Source organism: Pezoporus wallicus, unplaced genomic scaffold (genome assembly GCF_028554395.1).
Source record: "Pezoporus wallicus isolate ANWC-B61680 ecotype Strahan unplaced genomic scaffold, APGP_CSIRO_Pwel_v1 scaffold_7107, whole genome shotgun sequence".
Classification (NCBI taxonomy): domain Eukaryota; kingdom Metazoa; phylum Chordata; class Aves; order Psittaciformes; family Psittacidae; genus Pezoporus; species Pezoporus wallicus.
This window is the reverse complement of record NW_026642114.1, coordinates 4,344,243-4,365,785: the sequence shown is the minus strand read 5'-3', so window position 1 is coordinate 4,365,785 and position 21,543 is coordinate 4,344,243. Positions and strand designations below refer to the sequence as shown.

The following is a 21,543-nucleotide window of genomic DNA, read 5'->3' as shown; positions in this document are numbered from 1 at the left end:
AAGTTTCTTCTGAGCCAAAAAAAAATGGGGAGCTCAATTCTTAGAATACAAACTGCCTTTGGAAATTTAAGCAATTCCCTTTTTTTTTTTAATTGGTTTGTTTGGTTGTGGGTTTTTTTTAGGCATGCCTATGTTGTGCTTTTTATTTTACCAGCTCTTTTAACACTTTGTTAATCAACTCATCATCCCTTCACCTCTTATTTCTGGCAGTCACATCCAATGCTGCATCCTCAACAAAACATATTTTGCTTCCACAGCTGAAAAACACATACTTGCTAGTAAATGGAGGATCTCCAGTGTTTTACAAGAAATGTATGTTAATGATTCTATTATCACAGGTGTATTTGTTTTCATCCTTATTGCACTGAGATAACCAATCGTTCATCTTTTTCAGGCTGCAGATATATCTAAAAGTTTTCTTCCATGCTGGCCACACCAGAAATGAGGTTAAAATTTTACAAAGCTCAAGAGATCAAAGCAGTGAGCTTTGTGCAGGCATCAAAAAAACCCCTAAGCTACAAAGAAACACCACACTGGCTTTTCCTAAAATACAACAATTTTTCCTAAAACACAACAATTGGCAGATCCCAAGGATTTAACTTGCTGCTATTAATCACACTTATTTCCTACAAGAAATAGGCCAGTTTTATTTCCATTTGATTCCTCCCCCGCCCCCCAAAAAAAAAAAAGAGAAGAAAGCAGCAATGTCTTCTGAATTTGTCCTCCATGACTTCACTGGAAGTTAGCACCTGGGAGTCCTCCACTGTGACATCCCTCTTCCTCAGCCACCTTCCATCACATCTGCCAGAAAAGATGGGGTTTGGGGAGGTTTTTTTTTCAACTGCCAAAAGGCATTTTTCAGCCAAAAAGACAGTACCTCTGCAGTGCATCAATGGCCTAAGGAGGGTATAAAAATAAAAAGATTAAAAAAACCCTTTAATATAAGCTCTCTTTCTTCTTCAAATTATTTGAACCTGCATTGCTGGTGAATAGCACAGTTATATTGAAAATGAACTCACTGACTTTGTAAATGAACAGGCCAAGTTTATGGCAGAATGAGAGTTGCACACACTCTGAGTATACCTTGCAGTGGCAGAAGGGGAAAAAGAAAATATCAAAGTGAGCGGTGATGATCTGTTCCTTCGAACCCATAAAACATACTCCCTTCAGCCTGTTGATACCAACAGCCATGAAAGTAATTTCTCCCCTTTTTATGAATTGTCTCTGCGACGCAAAATTTCAGTGTTTATTACCACATTTCAGCATCCTATTGAAAACACGCTGTTCCGGCCAGCTGGGCAAATGCAGCAGTAATCTCACTGAAAGGGGAAAAAATTAGCATTGTGCTATAAAATCAATAGTGCACAAGGAAACAGAGAATGCACACCAAAATTTTATAGCATTTTACTCAAGCTGCACTACAAATATCATTGACAAACTAAACCAGCCCAGTTAGTCAGATGGTGGAACTGCCATTTGCATGTATCCTCTCTTGGGAAGCCACACTCAGCAGAAATCGTATTTGAAGCATTCACTTTTCAAAGAGCAAACGAATACTGCAATTTGACAGCTAGAGACCTGACAGAAAGAACATAAAAGCTCATCTACATAGATTTTCCCATCAGGGAGGGCCTGGTTTGAATTAATGCTACTGATTCATATAATCAGGTTATTCTTTCTATTACAGGACAGACTTTGCCCTGCTGAGGCTTATCTTACCTTTTTTATCAGAAAGGTTAGTGTCTTATTTTTGTTCACAATCAGCATTTCTGCTGATCCAATACATTGGTTTTGATGTACTAAAGCAACAAGTAATTTCCAAAAACACACTAGAGATGCTATGTTTCTTATGAGAAAGCAAGAGTTTCATACGCATTTCACCTGCACAGCCTGTTTTAAACCAGTAGTGGTGCCACAGCTTCTCTTCACCACAGTAGGCAGCGGCACTCAACCAGAATTTCCAAGGAATCAGGACATTTATCCTACGTACTTTGCAGAAAAAATAAGCACTTTTCAATAAGTGCTAACATAACAGTAAACTGAGAACACCTTAAGTATTTCCTGCTTTTATACGAGCCATTGCTATAGCTGTTACAAGGAAATTAGAGAGTCGCAGTAGAGATTTCTATAACACTCACCCAAAATGTTCAGACCTGTGTTGGGTACCAAAGATGTTTCAGAGATGGAGGGCCAACACAGCATCTCAGCCCATTGCTCCTCTTTTGGGTTACAATCAGTGCTGTATGATTGAAAACTCAACAGAAACTAGCATAGGGGACCCAGTAAGACCCTTTCCACTGACTTTAGGTGGCTTGAGGTTACTTCCTAAACCTCACATTTCATGGAAGGAAGACTGTTTTGTGATTCATTTCCAAAGGGATTTTGGAAATGTAGTGCTGGTGATCACAACCCAGCCAGGCACACTGGTGTGTTGCAGATATTAGACAGGACTACAGAAAAGCCAGGTTCAATTCTCCCTAGTACAACTTTCGTATATATCTGAGCATAATCTCCAGCATTAACGGTAATAGGAAGAGTGCCCAAGTACCTATAAGGAAAACCAACAATAAGCTCTCATATTTAATTTTATTTCTGTCTTCATGGTTTAAGAGCAAGATGTGGTTTACTGAACAAGATACAGTAAAAGGCCTGAGGTAAGGAACAGAGATTTATATAATGTTCTGTACATGACTAAGTACAGGTCTGAGTATCATCTCCCTTTTGAGAACTCACTCCTCTTGCTTTGCTTTACTAAAATTAATTTAAATACACAACCATTACACTTAGCCAATCAACCCCACCATTTAGAATTAGATTAAAATTAAATGATGTATTAGCTGTAGCTGCTCTGTCAACAAAACCATTTGCTTTGGAGAAAAACCTTGAGAGATAATTACCACACTGTGAAAATTCATCCACCTAAATTCCTCCCGCCCTCTTCCCACCAGTGATGGGGGATACACAGGCAGATGTAAACACTGACTTTGGCCTGAAGCTGAACTCTTTTTAACACTGTCCCTCTCCCAGAAAAGCAGTGGCACCGTGTCTCCTAAAAATATGAACCACATACTTATTTCAAACAGTAAGAGCATCAAGTATCTAATATGACATATTGGTGATACTAGACTTGGACTTTTTAGACTTGGAGGTCTGATCTTTATTCTTTATTTTTCCTCACTTTTATTTCCTTTCCAAACTACTTCTCAATTTTTCTCATGTGCTACCATTAATGTTGGATATAACATACAAACATGGATCTGGTAGATGCCTCCAGCTATGTGAGATGCAACCTCTTCACTTCATGTGGTGATAATTAGCATCTTTCAAACCTCAGAGCACCTTTAGCATCATCATATCAAAAATCCAGCAGAGCTATGTTCCTCAGCAAAGGGAATTGTAGACTCCCTGAGAGGTGGGGTGTATACAGGAGTCTCTATCCCATGCACCTGAGGTGATGGTGGCAGTCCAAAGTGATGGTGAAAGAAAAAGATTAATTCTTCACCTCCAACACCAGGGTACAGCATCTGCTATTATAGCAAATCCCTTTCATACCCAAGACTGAAACTGCAGCGAAAGCACTAGTGCCACAGACCCCATCATCTCTCCCCCATCTCCAGCTGTATCAATGAAGGATGACCACAAGTACAGCAACAATTAATCTATCTCCCCAAACAATCACCTCCAAACATACAGCATGGGATTATCCCACCTTGCCTTGCAAACCTACTTTCAGTCCCTCTACCCTGCCCTGAAAACATGCTCTCCAGTTAAACTGTGCACTTCCAGATTTTACCTGGAGACCCTTCCTTGCTCCCCAGTAAGTCTGGCAAAGCAGCAAGTTACGCCAAATTCACCACTGCAGGAAACAGGGGAACAGCTGCAAGCTGGAGGGAGACTACTGAATGTCCCTGCAGCAATATAGAGTACACAATTTGCATCCCGTGTCACCTCCAAGGCATTTTGCATTTAAAGAGCTGTGGCAGGAGCTCATGTGCCACTTACACTGAAATTAAAACAACTCAGCTATACAGAAGCCAAGGGGATGAGATGCCAGAGACCTGCTAATGTGTCAGCAAGGAAACATTTGCCATATGCACCTCTGCTATTTCTGTGCAATTAAAGCATGAAATGATTTAAAGGGGCCTTTTTTTTTTTTTGCAGATGAGCTAGAGAAAGAAATCTTTCTTCACTAACCCAGTAACACTTAGATGACAGAGTAAGTGCAGAGATACTGCTCAAAATCACAGAAGGTGGCTCGTCCAGGTCAGTGAAGAATAATTCCAGCACAGGCACCCATTGCCATACACAGCTGCCTTCTCTATAGCGTAAACAACAGCTACAATCTAGCTTAAAATAACCAGTTAAAATTACTGATAAAATCTAAAACTGGCTCATGTCACTCAGCTTTTTTGCACAATTGTAAATGGCACAAGTAGGAATGAAAGGAATGCACACTGCAACCTGCATTCCCAAAATTATACTACTGACTGCTCCTTCCTGCTTAGCAGGGTTATTCCACGGGATCAAAGAGAAGAAAACAGGATTTTTGGTGCTGAAGGCCACAGTCCCCAGATGTTTGCATTTGGCTTGATCTGAGAGCCTCATGCAGTACCCCATCTGATACCACACACTATCACGCATCCAAGTTGGGTGGGGGTGGGCAGCTGAGAAGGCAGGCTGTGCTGAGGAGCATGAGTTTCAAAAACCTCTGGCCGAGACCAGGCAGCTGCAAAAGCATAGGCGAGAGAGGGGCTGGGCTATGTGGAGGAAAAGCAACATGTTGCCACTCCTGTGACACCTGCTGTGATCCATTCCCTTCTTTGATTGCATGTCCCCATCCAGTGCTCAGCACTTCCTGAGCAGGACATCCCTGCTGGACCTTCAGTGCTTGCAAAAAAATACTTCCTTACTCCACTCCCTCAACACAGATTTAGGAGCTTACCCAAGTCACAGCCCTGGGTAGGGGTATTTTCCCTGGTAAATGGATATGTGCATAACCAAGCCTGGATACTCAAAAAATAAGATCTAAACCACCTTCCAGCCTACGATATGAGCAAATGAGCAATAAACTAACCAAAACCAAGTGAAATATTTTTAGTTCACATTAACACAAGTATAACCTAAACACAACCAGCAAGCCCAGAGCTGGATCAGTGGCACAGCAGCAGTGAATACTGCAGATCTCTCCTCCCCCTGATGATGCTGATGGAGTGCCCGACCTCCCTGGGTCACAAGAAGGAACAGTCAGGGCAGCAATTGACTTCATCAGCATTAAAACCATAGAAACCATCTTCTACCTTCTTTAAATGAGCTAAGTATTATTCAGACTGTTAGCATCCTGCCCCTCTACTTCGGTCTAATGTTGCATACCCCAAAAAGTGATCATGTTATTTTTCTGTGTGCAGGCAACTGGCTCTTATTCAGTATCTCATATGCCACAGAGTGCTCTTGTGCTTTGACCCACAGTTTAGGGATCTATTCGAACTCAAGAAAACAGTGTTTAAGGCAACTACATATAAAACAAGTTAAATCTTTCAAATTAGAAATGTTATGGAACAACACGTCAAGCCAAACTTTCTATTTCACTGTGTAAACTTTTTCTGGATACCACTTGAATTTATTTAAACAGAACACCATGCAGAATAATAATTATGAAGTAATTTGGGGTACAGAAAGAGGTTTAAGAACACTCATAGAACATAGAACTCTCCTACAAATCCCAGCTCAGAAAAACCCCTCCAGATGTGAAGGACAGTTAAGATCAAGGGCACAGTATCCTTCTGGAAAGGTCTGTTACAGTTTGGGTGCTGTTACCCACCAGCTGCTCACTGCTGACCATCAGCTGGATATTAACATCTCTAGCTCTGACCTGCACTAATCCACCGTCAGAGTATTTGGTATCTACTTCAACTCAAAGGTCAGCCAGCTGAGCAACAGCTCCAACTCAATGGTCCATGGCTGCTGAGGTTACTGCTCCCACCTGCTTGTGTTGTTCCCTCTTCAACTTGCTTGCTCCCAGCAGAGTGAACAGAACTACTGTCACTCTACCCCAGATGTCAAGGTCACGTCCATCTGCGCCCTGACTTCTCTTGCAAGTTGCCAAATACAAAAATGTTTGCAGTTGATATAATCAAGACTTGAGAGTGACTGATCCAGCTGCTGTCCCAAAATGCACCCACACAGGATGGGTACATGTGAATTCACTCAGTTCATCCAAAGCTGGTTTGAACTTGCTTTGCAGATCAAATGTTGCAACTCCCCAATGCAGGGAGTGCAACATCAATGCATGCAAAATACCACGCCAGTGACAATTTGCATGCACAGCATGGACTCCATGATTGCAGAAGGCATTAAATAATTTTAAGTTGTTTCTGCAAAGTGTGCATGTGCCTTCGCATCTCTGTGGGAACAGTGAAGACTACAGACTAATGAGTTCTGCTCACCATCAAAAACTGAAAGTGGAACTGACTCAAGGTCTGGGAACCATCCAAAAACATTTGGAGTACTGCGGAGCAGGGGGTCATACATCAGTCTAGCTGCAGGACTGTAAAGTTTCTAAAGTCAGGGAGATGAATTGCTGGCTTGAGCTGCTGAGGTTGTGAAAGATGTATAACTGAGCACAAACACGCTGGAGGAAACAGTCCTGACAGGAAGCAGCAAACGAAGTGCTCTCCCACGCCCCCTCACAGTTGCCTGGCCATACAGTAGAGCTCTCACCGTTTTTTCTGCCAAACTTACATGAATAGAAGCAAGGGGGGAAGGGGATGGACAGGAGGTGGAGAGGGGAGGAAACAGCTGAAAATATTACAGCCTCACAGGAGGCAAAGCAAGGAGAGAAACCCATGACCAGTATAACACACATTCTGCTCAAATGTAGGAGCACGGAAGAAACGTGTAAAAAATAATTGAAAAAGGTTCAGAATACCATTGAATGATATTGGTAGGAATTTTGTGGGTTGGCTTTTTTTTGTTTGCTTGTTTGGGAGGGGGTTGTGTTATTTTGGGGGGTTTGGGGTTGGTTTTTTGTGTTTGGGTTTTTTGTTTTTTGGTTTTTTTTGTTTGTTTTTTGTTTCATTTGTTTGTTTGGGTGGTTTTGTTTGGGGTTCTTTTTATGTTCTTTTGGTGTTTTTTTTTCATGTTCTTTTTGGGTTTTGGGTTTGTTTTTAGAATTGAACTGTCAGAACAATACAATTGGTTACAGGATCATAACTCTTGTGGATAACCCACACCAAACCACAACAGCACAGAAATCTAAAAACACTACAACTCTGCAGATACACACCCAGGGACAGAAAACTGATGGAAAGAAAAGTTAATGCAACACTGCTCAATTTGCAGCCAAACAGCATACATACTTATGTCCCTGTTGCATTTTTAAAGTCTTTTCAGCCTGTTGTAATCCATATTTCTGTCTTCTTCAGGAGACCTATATTATTTTGTTCCAATCCTGCATATATTTGCGTCCTCAGAGCCATCACCTGCTCAGCTCCTCCTCCAAGGATGCAAATGCATCACCCAGGCCAGCTTTCTACTGGTCCACATTGGATCTTTTATTCATATCCAAGGGCAGAAGACACATCCATAGACATGTGGAAATTTCACCTACTGTACTGTTTTCATCATCTTGAAACCAGAACAACCCTGATTCAAAAGTTTTTTCCAATTTTTTCTGCTATGCTCCAAGTAGGTCTCCTTTCTCATGTAGATGAGCTGAGCTGGCCCTCCACAAGCTACCTTGACTCCTTTTCCTTTTGTCTATAATGAATTCTCCTTACAATTACATTCTTATTTAAATGCTCAAATATTGCTCCTTTTCAATTCAATGTCAACTAAACTAAGATGTTAGTTACTTACATACTGTCACTAGCAATAAGTAGCCAAGGAACATGCACCTCTGCATACTACCCACAGAGTCACAAAGAATTACTAAAGCCAACTCAGCAGCCTTCAAACTTCAAATATTTTGACCTACTGCTGATACTTGTGCAGAAAGTACATGAAAACAATTCAATAGTACTTCTACTCAACAGCATAGCATAATTTTTGTTTTTTTGATAAACTCTCTAAAAAGATATCATATGGCTGTAACATCTTCTTCTAGCATGTTTATTACTTTGAGATGTAGTGTTGGTTAAATTTGATTTATTTTTGTTCCTTCTTTATTTTGTTCCTACTTCCCCCCTTGCGTCCAGTAAGGACAAACTGAAATAACCTGCTCAATTAAATTGTTTCTAGCCCTGCAGGTTCACCACTCCCAGCCACATCAGGTCCATCAGGACCATTTCACCAACCAGGGCCCAAGACTCCCCGTGACAATGAAACTTTAACGCAGCTGCATCCAAAGTTAAAAGTCAGCCAACCGACAGCTGTACAATGTTAAGCTCATTGGCCCCTTTACTCCCACATTTAACTTTTTGTGCATGAAAATGGCAGCTGCTTTCCTGAGAGTAAATTCTGCAATATCTTTCTAGCTTTCCTCTCCCCCTTTAGGTTCAAGGATTTCATTTTAGAAGTAGAAAAAATAAGTAAGTTTATGAACTCTAACAGCAGGCAGGCTGTCTTGGATATGCTTTTATGATGTTATGAATGCAATACTGAGACTAAACTCAAAAACCAATGAATTTTATATTAATTAAGGAAAAAAAAAAGCAGAATCAAATTATTTCAAGTTGCAGTACTTCTCCAAAAGCTAACACTCAATATCAGAACTTACCAGAAACTTAAAAGACACAAACCCATTCACATCAGAGCAGAACGGGGCAGAGCAAATCTCGGCCCTTTGCAGGAGGCCTGCTCATTGACATACAGCCCACCTGGCTGTGGTCTGCCACAGTCCTCCCTCAGGTGAAAATCACTGCATGTCTTTTTAATGCTTGGGGGGTTTTCTTAAAGTAAGGCAGCACCAAGAAAAATTTGTACTAACACACACAAATTCTATCCAGCTCTCTTATCTTGGTTTTCCCTTTTGCAATGCTAAAAACATACACAGTAAAACCACTCCTCTTTCCCCCCTGCCAAGAATGTGATTGCACCACACAAACTCAGCTTTTAAACAGCGCAGCTATATGGTTCCGAGTATAAACCAGTGATGTACAAGGTCCTGCACGGATTGTGCACCTCTCTTCCAAGCCCAGGAATGTAGATGATCACAACTGACCAAGGAGCCTGTAACTGAAAGCTGGTTCAATGTTATTTCTAAGAAAAAAAAAAACAAACATATAACCAAATCCAGTTCCCAGAACAGCATTTAAGTCAGAACAACGTAACTGTAAATGCTGGCATCATTTATAGCACCTGTAAATCATATATTGCTAGACAACTGACAAACACAGTCTCATGAAATGCAGCTCCCAGAGCAGTATGTACCAAAACACTATAAATCCTTCAGTCAGTATTACTGTATTTTTCCATCCCCATATTATATGCAAATTATGCCCAACTGAATTATGATACTGTAGCTGAGCACTTACCAATTATATTTTAAACAGACTATTTAAAGGTGCCTACATCCCACTGCAAAAAACGTCATTATAATAGAGATAGCAGAAAAGCACCAAGCCCAGAAGCTAGTAACAGGATTCTTCTCTCATTTTTCTTCAATCAAGTGTTTATAATTAAAAAAATTACATGACATATAGCCACTGTTTTGTCATCTACAGTGAATCGTTTAATACATATGTCAGTGTTCATAACTAAACCATACTGCATCAAGATAAAGTCGAGATCTTTGAGACACCAAAGACTAAATCCAGAACATCAACGCAAGAGCCTGAAGCTAAAAAAGAGAAAAAAAAAAAAATAAAGCAAGGAAAGAGACAGTATTTTTGGTTCCTCAAGGAACGTGGAAAGAAGAGCTGTTGTGCATGCAGAAGCCTTCACCACTGCACCTTCTACGGTGGCATGCTAATGTACAAGCACCAACATGGGAAATTCTCTTAGTGACCATCATCTGTTTGGAAGAGTGACAAGTCTTAAAATATACTGAAATAAAAACTAAATTTTTTTTCTTCCCTTTCCTAACAGAGAAGTTAAGTCTAAATGCTCAGATTTTTCAAATACGCTGTAAACAAAAACTAAAAAATGAGGACATTCTACCTAGAAATCTTCTAACTTTCTATTATGATAAACAGCTTGCCGTGACACTCCCTCATCATGTTATTTTGCTGTTTGACAAAGCCTGTGGCTTTCCTATTTATGACACTGCCACTGCCACCCCTGGAAGAGGTTTTTCAACACACCAAGTCCCCACAGCATGGCAGGCTGCAGCTGGAGCAAGGAGAGCTTGCTTTGAACACTACCATACAAACTCAAGAGGAAATCAAGTGATGTGAGAAGCAATTTGATAAGGAATTCAGTAAAATCAGCTTTGTGTTACCAACGCCATCCTGCCTCCTCACAGCAAGATTATGGGAATTAACAACTGCTCACCGGGATGGAAGAGACCCTCCCAAGTCCTCCCAAAACACCAGGGAACAGAGAAATGTCATGGCAATACGGGAAGAAGTTGCTTAGCAACTCTCTTATTCTGACAGACCAGTTGGCTGAAAGAAATTAAGAGAAATTAAACACAGAAACTTTGCTTTCTGCAAGGTCCTCAGATGATGTGAACCACATCGCTTGGGTGACTTTTGTAGGGCTAAGTCAGCCTGTGTCAGTTGTGCATGCAGGGCAAAAATAACAAGTATCAACAGCTACCCAGTAAAGAAATAAAGCTGCAAAAGAAATGGGGGTAGGAAGCCTTGATTACCTGCAGGCTCCATTCTGAAGGCGCACAAAAGCAGCCACTTGGATTTCATTAACCAAATGCCAATAACTGCAACAAAAAGATGTTACACAGGCCTCTGAATTCAAAGGACAAATGACAGTGTTTAAGCTAGAACATGACAGGAGGAATGATGGGAATGATGTGGATGCTCACATAGCCCAGAGTTAAAAGCTGGGCTTACCAATGGTTTCACGTCTTCACTCTGGACAACCCACTTCCCCAGAATGCACGGATCACAGAAGAGAGATTCAATAAAACAACAGATTTATTTGATGCAAACAAGCCTTTCTGTAGGTATAGTGGTTTTCAAAAAACAAAATAAAAAATTCATTTTTCCTATTATTTGACACAGAAGACCAGCACATTTCAATCTATAATGCACCTGATCAAAGTTTAATGGAACATTAATCTTGGTTTAAGACTGCTTAAGTGCCTTATTAGGGAAAAGAAAGGGGGGGAGGGGAACTTGATTTTATGTAAGCCAAAGTACAGACACGGAGAAGGACCTTAACAGGTCTTTTATTTGTGTATAAAACACAAGCCTGGCATTTCAGAGCACAGCAGACTTTCTCAGAAGGAGGGGAGCAAGTAATCCAATTTTTACATGACAAGATCCACCACTTTCATATTTTCATCACAGCACTCAGACTTCCTTGGTGGTTTGCAAGTGAAAAGCCAGCCCAGGATGGAGACCTCCCCCCCCCCCCCCCCCCCCCAAGCCCCAAGGATTCATTTCACTCCCTCAGAGCGGCCATGCACCCTCTTGGAATACCAATGACATGGGATAGCACATCTGAGAATCAAAACAAGGGGCTCCAAAACAGGATAGCAGATTGCAGGCAAGAAACTCACTTTCAGCAGAAACAAATTCTGGTTTGATTTGCTAAAATAAACACAGACATAAAATAAATGCATTGCCCTGCTCACTTCTCACCTGCTGCACAGCTGGTAGCTAATGGATATATTACAGGCAGTGTCTGAGGTGCGGAGCATGCCCATGACACTCTCTACTTTCCAGTTTGCAGGGATACAAAATGTTTTATTCAGTCAAAATTTACCAGGGAAAAATAGTCCATTTTCCATCCAAGCTAGCTAGAGGGAGAAGTGGGAAACTTTCTGCAACAACCTTAAAAATTACAGATTGATCAGCCTTCAGAAATTCATGATAGTGTTTGAAAACAACTACAGAAACATGTTACATCAAAAAATTGTAACCTAGCTTCAGTCATGGAAGTCAAATGTCACATACCTGAACACTCAAAAGCCACCAACAGCATCTTGGAGGGAGTTTATTGTAGCACCCTGGCAAGTCATTTGTAAGGAACCTTAGAAAGTCACCTGGTATGCCAGAGAGAAAAGAAGGAAGATCTTCTTAAGGGCAAGTTTACCCTTAAAAGGCTTCACTGACTGTCAACACAAGGAAATAACTCACTCAGGAGAGCTGAGCAGTCCTACAGCCTGCCTGCCTTTGTTCAGTCCTCATTAACTCGTGTCCAATCACATAACAATAAACTTCAGTACAGAAAAAAAACAAACCCAAATCAAACCAAACAGACCCACAAAATAGACTTCACTAAATACAGAGATAAACCATATCTCCAGAAAAGAGTGGCCAGGGAAGAGCTATACATGATGGGTGGCACTAAACTGGGCAAATTAATCAAGAATAGAGAAAACCGGAAAATCCCATGGGGCCAGAGAAGGGCCAGACAATTAAGCTGCCCAGTACAGGAATAAACTTATCTTGACAAGCACAAGGTAACACAGATTAGAAGGAATAAAGTGCAACTGTGACTTAGGCTTTACTGTAGACAGCTCAATGACAACCTATCTTTGGGATTTGGAAAACACTGTAAAGACATGACAAAAAATAACACAAAGGTACATTACCATATAATATTTTATGTCTTGCCTTTATTTCATCATTTACCATAGGATGTTCTGCATACTGAATTAAAATATAAAACAAAACCTAAATCAAAACAGAAAAATGATTAATTTATACTGACTTGACAGGCTGAGAAAGTTGGGGCTGTTCAGCCTGGAGAAGAGAAGGCTGCGTGGAGACCTCATAGCAGCCTTTCAGTATCTGAAGGGGGCCTATAAGGATGCTGGGGAGGGACTCTTGATTAGGGACTGTAGTGATAGAACAAGGGGTAATGGGTTAAAACTTAAACAGGGGAAGTATAGATTGGATATAAGGAAGAAGTTCTTTACTGTAAGGGTGGTGAGGCACTAGAATGGGCTGCCCAGGGAGGTTGTGAATGCTCCATCCCTGGCTGTGTTCAGACAGAGCCTTGGGTGACATGGTTTAGTGTGAAGTGCCCCTGCCCACGGCAGGCAGCCTGGAACTAGGTATCTTAAGGTCTTTAACAACCCTAACCATTCTATGACTTACATAGCAAGATGAAGTATAACAGATACTCAGTCTTTCTTTTGGTGACCAGGATTATCTCTTATGATCACCTTCACACACACTTTGTTTATACATACAAACAGTCAACTGGTCTTACTACCAGGCTTCACCCTGGTACACTGTAATTTGGTAGTTCTCTCAACTTCTAAAAATCCCTCTTGAAGGCATAGCATCATTTCATAGCAAGTTTTAGTCAGTGAAAAACAGTTGGAAGAGATGTCATGATCTGGCATAATAATATGCAAGACAGTTCTTGCATATTATGCCAGTCTCTTACACAATCTCTGGTTAAAAACCTGCAAGTACCTTGCTGCTGCACGCTCTTAGTAGATCCAAGCTGCAGCTCCTGTTCCCCAATTTCTACGGACCAGGGTATCTCACTTACAAAGATTAATTTTTCATGCTTAGCATGAAAGACTCCATATGCACATTTAGATGCATGCCTTAAGAGGGAAAAATTTGTAATCTTTAACAACAACACTGTCATCTTATGCTACCAGACAGCTCCTTGCTAACATCCCTTCATTAAGTCTCCACCTCAATGCTAAACTTCCAATTCCACAAGTTGCCCCATCAGTAGATGTTTTCCCTGTAAACAGGCCTCATATTTTGCACAAGGAGGCTCAATCAAAACAACAGAACAAGAAGGACTGAAAAATAATCCTGACTCCTACGTATTTCCCTAGACTAAAGGCAATACATTCTTCCCCCTTGGATTACCTTCTGTTGGCCCCACACACCTAGTCTATACATTTCCACTTATTTCACAAGAAGAGTTAATTGAATTTCCTGTTTTCAAGGAGAATTCTGGACCAGGTTTTTAGCCTAGAAAAATTCTGGAGCAAAGCTCTACATCAGCTTTTGTTTTTTTCCTTATACATTTTAAGAGAGTTCATTAGATGCTTCGTAAGTAGTACTGCCTGTTAGAGGTCAAAACCCAGTCACCTTCTTTTTCCCTAGACACCTCTATGCTTGGCTCAGTGAGGAAAATTTGTATCTTCCAATTCCCCAAAATAAACCAGGCAAATCTAGTAAAAGCTAAGAATGAATGACCAAGCAGAAGATGTGCTACAGACTACCACACTCAGCAGCCCAGGCTGCAACAGCACAACTTGTGCAGGGTATTTTCAGGCACCTCTGAAAGTGTTCATGTTCTCCTCTACACTCTTCCTTTAGACATGAAAATGTTACAAAGGTGCATGTGCATGTATATATACATATATATGTGCGTACACACATACACAAATATCTATCTCCTATAAAGTGAAACAAAATATTTAGAAGATACAATGCACACGTCTTTGTATTTCAAAAACAAGATTCCTAAAAGTGCCCATCCTCCTCCTCCAATGGTGCCAGGCCCTGCCAGGTCAAACAGATTTAACAATGCTCTGTGCTAGGGCTCCTGCCAGCTGGTTTTGAGGACAGAAAACATCTCTAGCCCTCTTAAACATCAAAACTGCTTTTCAGAGTTGCTGTCCGGCAAGGTTTAAAACCATTTTTCTGTGACTTTATCCTAAAATTGCCTTTTTTTTTTAAATAATTTTCAGTATTGTTTTAAATATGCCCTCTGATTATAAAAGCTACATTTATTTATTGCCTTTAACTTAAGCCTCAAGTGACCTTGATTAATACTAATCCAAACGAGACCTCCCCAAAAATAATAATATTGCATGGCATTTCTAAATTAAAGTAGGATATTTTTTTATTCTGCAGCTTTCTTCCAAGGAGTCATGAAGAAATGGCTGCAGTATAGGAAAGATGGGGTGGGGGAGGAACAGCTCATAACACTCGCAACATGTGCACATCAAACTCCCTACACCAGGGGACTTTCAGCAACTAAGATAAATTTTCAGTAAACCTGGGAAGCTTCATTTTTTACAGAAAAAAACTCAAGCCTTCACGTTTATGTAATTTCTTCTTGATGCCAAGCAACAGCCAGCCACCTCTGCCGAGTTGTGTTCTGATGGTTCAGATTAAGAAAAAGACATGAAATCACTGCAAAATTCCAGATGCGCTATGCCAAGCAAAGAAATAGCTGCACCCTGTTAAGGTTATGCTTGCCATGCTGTTTTCAAACATGAGATTAAAAGTATCAAGTATCGTTAATTTATTTAACAGGCTGGCTGAGCATCAGATCTAAGTGTTAAAATATATCTTGCACAGAATAAACATCTTTGATTGCAACTAATAGTAATATGGATTTTAATTAAAACACAGTTGTCAAAGAGCAACTATCTGGTATCTGCTACAAAGAATGCTACTTTTAGCACTGGACTGCTTTCAAGTTTGGGGTTGGGTTTGGTTTTGAGGTTTCTTTTACTGTCAAAACCAAAGCATTTGTTATGAACTGACAATACCCTTATTATGCAAATCAAAAAATCTTCAACTCTGAAGGCTACCAAAGACTTTAAAGCATTAACAAGCACAAAGCATATTCTGAGAAACCTATGGAGGTAAAGAGCTGTTTTACAGAAAGTTTCAAATGTTACTAATATTCTTACTTAATTGTAGGATTCTAAAGAGATCTACTGTTAGAGCTTCACATTACAGTGGACAGAAAAAAAACATACATGAAAAATAAAATTACAAAAAATTTGCTCATGCTATTCATAAATATTACCTATCCTATCCCTTGCAGTAAATAACTAACAGTTACTTCTAGTAAAACAGTGGGAGGGTAGTTCAACTTGAAATCATAAAAAGGTTATATTAAAGGTTTTTGCTTGTTTTTACACCTGCTTTAAATTTTGATCTCATCTGCTGAGCAGAATCTTGTTATCTTGCCTTAGGTAACAAAAGAATACGCAGAGTTTGACAGTTCTCACACAACTTCCCTCTGTACCTAAAACAATTTGTCTCCTAAAACTATTTGTCTCTGAGTGCACGTATTTCACAATCTTTAATTTCTTTGATTTAGTCCCTAACAACAACAGTCTGTCCAGAAGATGAAGAAATATTCACAAAGCACCTCTTTGATTCTTACCTGCAGACACAGCTGCAGCTGCTCAGACTGTAAGGCCCTCTTGGAAGTAGATTATTTACAAAAATGGGGTTTAACAACCACAAGTGTCAAATAATTTGTCTTGTTTCATTAGGTACAGTACAAGTGAACGTCTAACAAAGGATGCTGATTTGTCATCATACAATAAAGAACAACCATACCACTAAAAAAGATCAAACTAAAACATTGACCTCGTGTGCTAAGCAAACCCACCCCAGCTTATCTCCCATGCAGTGGCCCAAGAAGAGAGATCATACTGGGATCCAGCTGACCCACATCAATGCTGAAGCTCTTGAGTGATACAAGAAGACAGCAGATGATGTTTTCAATAAGCCTTTGAGACAGTTCCCATTCTTTATTTAAACATTTCTTTATCTTGATGCTATTTTATCATTTGGTTTAAATTTAAAATAGCTCTGGCCTAAAAGAAAATCCCTCTGAAACCACAGCTCACTGGACAGCCAAACCCTGACTCTTTTCAACAGGATTCTTCTATTGCTTATGAACATCACCAGAAGAGATGCTACAAGCAAATGATGAGTATTTATACTGTAAATACCCATTGAATTGTGTAAACAGATGATACAAATCAGTCCTCCTCCTACAAACAGATGTTGTTGGTTTACGTAACATCCATCTTCTAAATACCACTAATGTCTTATTTTACATTTGGTTTTACTCCTTGGACCTGAAAATCCCCCTTTTGGTGTCTCTGTAGCCTCTCTCACCATAGTTTTCATCATGATCAAACTGTTCTCCTAGAAGCATTCTCACAGGTGTGTGACAAGAGACCAACCCCACTTATCATAGCATGGGTTATTACATGGTGGACTTTTTCTATAAGACTGTGTACCCTATAAAAATCACTCTCTCCTAATACATTATGAGCAAGTGAGTAATTCCACTAGGACTTAAGGATTCCCCTTATAGAGAATTTTATTATATTAGCCAAAAATGCTTTAAATGTTTCACCAAATGTGAAGAAAAACCTTGCTTTCATCAGAGAGCCTCCAATTCAACTTTGTGATGAGACACGTTTCCTTGCAATGCCACTCAAATGCATTTTACTAGCGCTGACCCCTATAACTGGCTGCACTATAAATCCTTAGCATTAATACAGTTGCTTCAAAACATAGCTTGGTTTGCAAGTGACAGTCGAGGTCATCAAATAGATGGGCTTTTATTTTCTTGAGCTACTAAACAGTGAAAGAGCTCTTTGAGTTCAAAATGAACGTTCAAACTTACTTGAAACAGCTTGTGCAAACCACTGCAGAGGACCACACACATGTAGCAGGATTGGGAGCAATATTACTCCTACACAACTCTTCTCCCATGAAAACATGGCTCCTCTGCGCATCCTTAACAGCCCAAAAATTTGCCATGCAAAAATGGAAATCTCCACTAATCCTCTGGATCAAAAAGAAGCTTAGGGATTTGGATATCCTAGAAACGATGTTCTTACAGAACTGTGTACATGTTAGACTCCTTTGCTTATTATTTCTTTAAAATGGCATTTAAAAAAAACACCAGTACATTAGATTTATCCTTTAAAACTGCAATATACTGCATTTGAAGTCTGATGTTTTCATACAAATTATATAATTAGGACTTGGGCACAAAGATCAAGAAAAAATTGTATGTAGTTTTTTTCATTGTATAACTGCAGATATAATTTTTAAGAAAAAGCTGTGTTTCTGCCAAGAAAAAAGCCTGTAGTAGAAATTCTTCGGGGTGAAAGTATCACATCCTGTTCAGCTTGCAAAATACCAAGTATTCTCAAAGGCGAGCAAATAGCTGGGGAGCATCAGTTAAAGATGTAAATGCTATTGCAATCAAAACAGTAAACCGTAATAAAAATAAATTTTAGCAGACTAAGTAAAACACACTTTAACATAGCATCTTAAAATATGATACCTACCAGGCATCACAGCAGCAGAGTTTAGTCATTGTGCTTTATAAATAATCTCTCATGAGCCAAGAAGTATGAGATTATATAGTCAACAGTTACCATGAAAATAATTACCAAATTGGTTATCACTGCTGACATGTATGAGGCATAACCTTTTAACAAAATAAGAAAGCACTTTTACTGGAAATAAAAATGATTTCAGTGATAATATAGTAAGCTGTGACTCGGCAAAGATTACTGGTCTGCCCTATATAGAGATATATCTGCATGTAAGGCATGTAAGGTGCACAAGAGTTTTTCAGCACATTATCCATTTTTCAAGATAATTTGTATTTTGGGGGGGGGGGGAAGGCACCAAAACAGTAACAACTGCCCCCTCCTTTACAAAACAGCCATAACTTCAACAGCAGAGCCAGAGGCTCTCAAGCTGTGAAAAGTAAACATGCAACGGGGAGGCAGACTAGAGAATATAAGCTCTGCACAATGATAAACTGAAACTGCAAATTAGACATCCTCTCAAATTCCCAAAGCTACCTCAAAAGCTGCGGTATGAGCCCATTCAGGATCTGCAACGGCAGCGTTTGGATTCTAGATACAAGCAAGAAGCGTTTGTTGCCAACAATAACAGGTTTGGTGAACAAAAGGAGAGGGAGGATAATACTACAGAATTTCTAACTAACTAAAAAAAAAACCAAAAACCAAAATAAAACCCCAAAACAAAAACAAACAAAACAACAAAAAAACACCCCAAAACAACCAAAACTAACATTTGGGTGTTCATCATTTCCTGATCCCAAATGCTCAGAGAAATACAACCCTCAGGTTCACTTGAAAAGGCATGCCTTGAAGTACCAGAGGTTATAAAATTCCGAGAACAGGATAGTAATACAGCATACTAATATATTTAATAGCTTCTTAAATATTTATTTGGCAAACAAAAAGAAATACACAGAATCACCTTCAATTTCCTCAAACTTCTGAAATAAAAAAAAAAAGTAGAAGCATTAGCTAGACTATAAACACCCATTACTGCACTTTCATTCACCCGATCAAGGATTACTTTAGTTTTCTGTCTTTTCCAAAACTTTACTGTGACAGTGAATCCATATTAAAAAAAATAATAATTTGAATACTTACAAACACTTTTCAACAGCCCTGCTCAACATGACATCCTATAGGGCTGCCTTTCCAATACAAATGTTTTAATTCATACAAGTCAACCAACATGCTCACTGAAGTGAAACTCCCCCAGGAAAACATTCAAATGAGCTCATCTATTAAATTTAAAAAAAATACATATCTGCCTGCAGTTGTTTAACAAGCATTTGAGTTTCAATAGGGCATCCTTCAGTACTTAGAAGGAGCATGCTCCCATACTGCTCTTACTAAAGGAGTATCACTCCTCTGGAAAGGTTAACCATTTTTGATGTACAAAAAAAGTGTATGAATATATTTAGGACACTACTCATCATTAATGACAATACTGCATCCTGTCTCTTCTATAACTTCTATGAACAAGAATAGTTGCCATGAACAAGAATAGCTGCCATGAACTACCTGTACTGTACAGCTGGAACCAGGACTATCAAACACACACTGCAGCAGTGCCAAGGAGTAATGGATCAGGAAAATTTTGCCCAAGGGTGTGAAGGAACAAGGCAGCAAAGGACAGGGAAAACACATCCAGCAACAGAGAGATCTGCTCTTCCGTGGGTCTGGAAGAGAAAGACAGTGCAATTTTCACATAGCACCACCTGAACACAACTGGAGGGGGGGTGGGGAAGTGGTATTTTCAATCAGAGGGGTAAAAGTCAGTAGAGCCAATTATCACTGCTTTTGTAGGCTTCCAGTCCCCAAAAGCAAATAAAATCATGACCTTTCATATGCATGTGCTTTGTTTATAATTAAAGAAAGGAAGATATTTCCTTTATTAAAAAAAAAAAAAACAAACCCACAAAACACCATTGTTCACCATCAGCCTTTACTTTCAGTCACTTGTGAAAACCAGCATCCTACATAATTCAAATGCACTGGCAGTATTTCATCTCAGTACCAGAGACAGCATTGCCAGGCAGGTCAATGATATCTGAAATTAAACAAGCTCCTTCACAAGCCTCTATGCAGATGTGCAGGACAACAAGCTACATTTCACAGTACTCAATCCCAGAAGGGCCAGCATTCATATAATTATTAAGAAAGCAATTGAGAACTGTGCGCGGTTGTTCAGCCTTTTAATGCCGCGAAGGCTGCATTCACAAACGTCTGCAGAAACAAGATCTGCAGTGTTTAATTCTTGTACTTGAAGAGTTTCAGATGACAGCAGAAGAAAACAAGATTGATAATGGGAACCAAGAATTTGTTGGCGAATAATTCAAATGTGAAACTGTTAATTAAATATGCAAACTACTTCCAGAAGCAGCGACAGACAAAAACTCAAATGCCGTGTCTATTGTAAACAAGTGAACATGCAAAGAATAAATATATCTACCTTTCAAACTGGGATTTGACTTTCTAATCCCTTGTCTACAGATTTTGGATTTGCCTCTTTCTTAAACATGTTCTGCGAAGGATGTTCCTGCAAGATTAAGACAGGAAGTAAATATTTCAGCGTTCAGAAAAGGGAAAAGTTGTTTGTTGTTTTAGTTTTCTTGAAGTCCTCAGAACACAGAAAACAGCTTCTGCTCCTGTTTAATGTAAAGTATTTACCAGTTTGTAAGTGAACAGTGCTTCTTGTTACCAAACAGGCAGCAGGGAGCTGTGACAAGCTCAAAACAATTCTAAGCACAATGCACAGGGTTTCAGATAAGACAGGTGAAAGGAGGAGTTGATCCATTTAAAGAAGTTTGTGTGGGAGACGAGAGAGAGAGAGAGCTGCATAAAATTTCATTATTACTTAAATATCTGCAGGATGCAGGAGTGGCAGGGAAAGAATCCTACTGCGCTGGACACTGTAAACATGGAACAAGAGCAGCCTCCTCCAAAACGCCTATCACTAAAGTATTACAAGATAAACAAATAGTAGTACAAAGTCAAACAGAAGACAATTTCCAATTCTTATTCAAGCTAATTTGATTTCTGTTGAACCCACCAGAAATTTCAAAAAAGGTTTAATGGTAAATACTATGACGACTATTGTCCAGCCCATATAAAATGCTGCTCGTTTCAGTCTGGTTTTCAGAAGATGGAGGGTACCACAATTCCCATTTTACATATGGGTAAACAGAAAACATAATTGCAGCAGGTTCCAGATTAAAATAGATCAGCCTTCAGCCCCTGAACAAATGAATCATCCTCAGCTTGAAAGTTGGTTTTATAAAAGCAGATCCAGTCAGTTGAGGTCTATGCAGCAAGTCTGTATCATCAGCAAAATGCACCATGATCACAAAGATGGGTGGATGGGACACTGCCAGGCTCCTGACAAGAATTTTTATGGGGAAAAGGGGATAAAC

At 39.6% G+C, this 21,543-nt stretch overlaps 1 protein-coding gene across 2 annotated transcripts in view; it reads right to left on the bottom strand.

Moving 5' to 3' along the window:
* CUNH1orf21 (chromosome unknown C1orf21 homolog) overlaps positions 1-20,669 on the bottom strand; it is a 98,305-nt gene extending 77,636 nt beyond the window's left edge. Inside the window, exon 1 of one of the 2 annotated variants that reach the window (XM_057426976.1) lies at positions 20,583-20,669. The gene's annotated coding sequence lies outside the window, so the exon portion shown is untranslated. Of the gene's footprint in view, positions 1-10,946; positions 11,032-20,582 lie in introns of those variants that run through there. The other variant, XM_057426977.1, reaches the window with a different exon arrangement.
* Between the last annotated feature and the right edge of the window lie 874 nt (positions 20,670-21,543).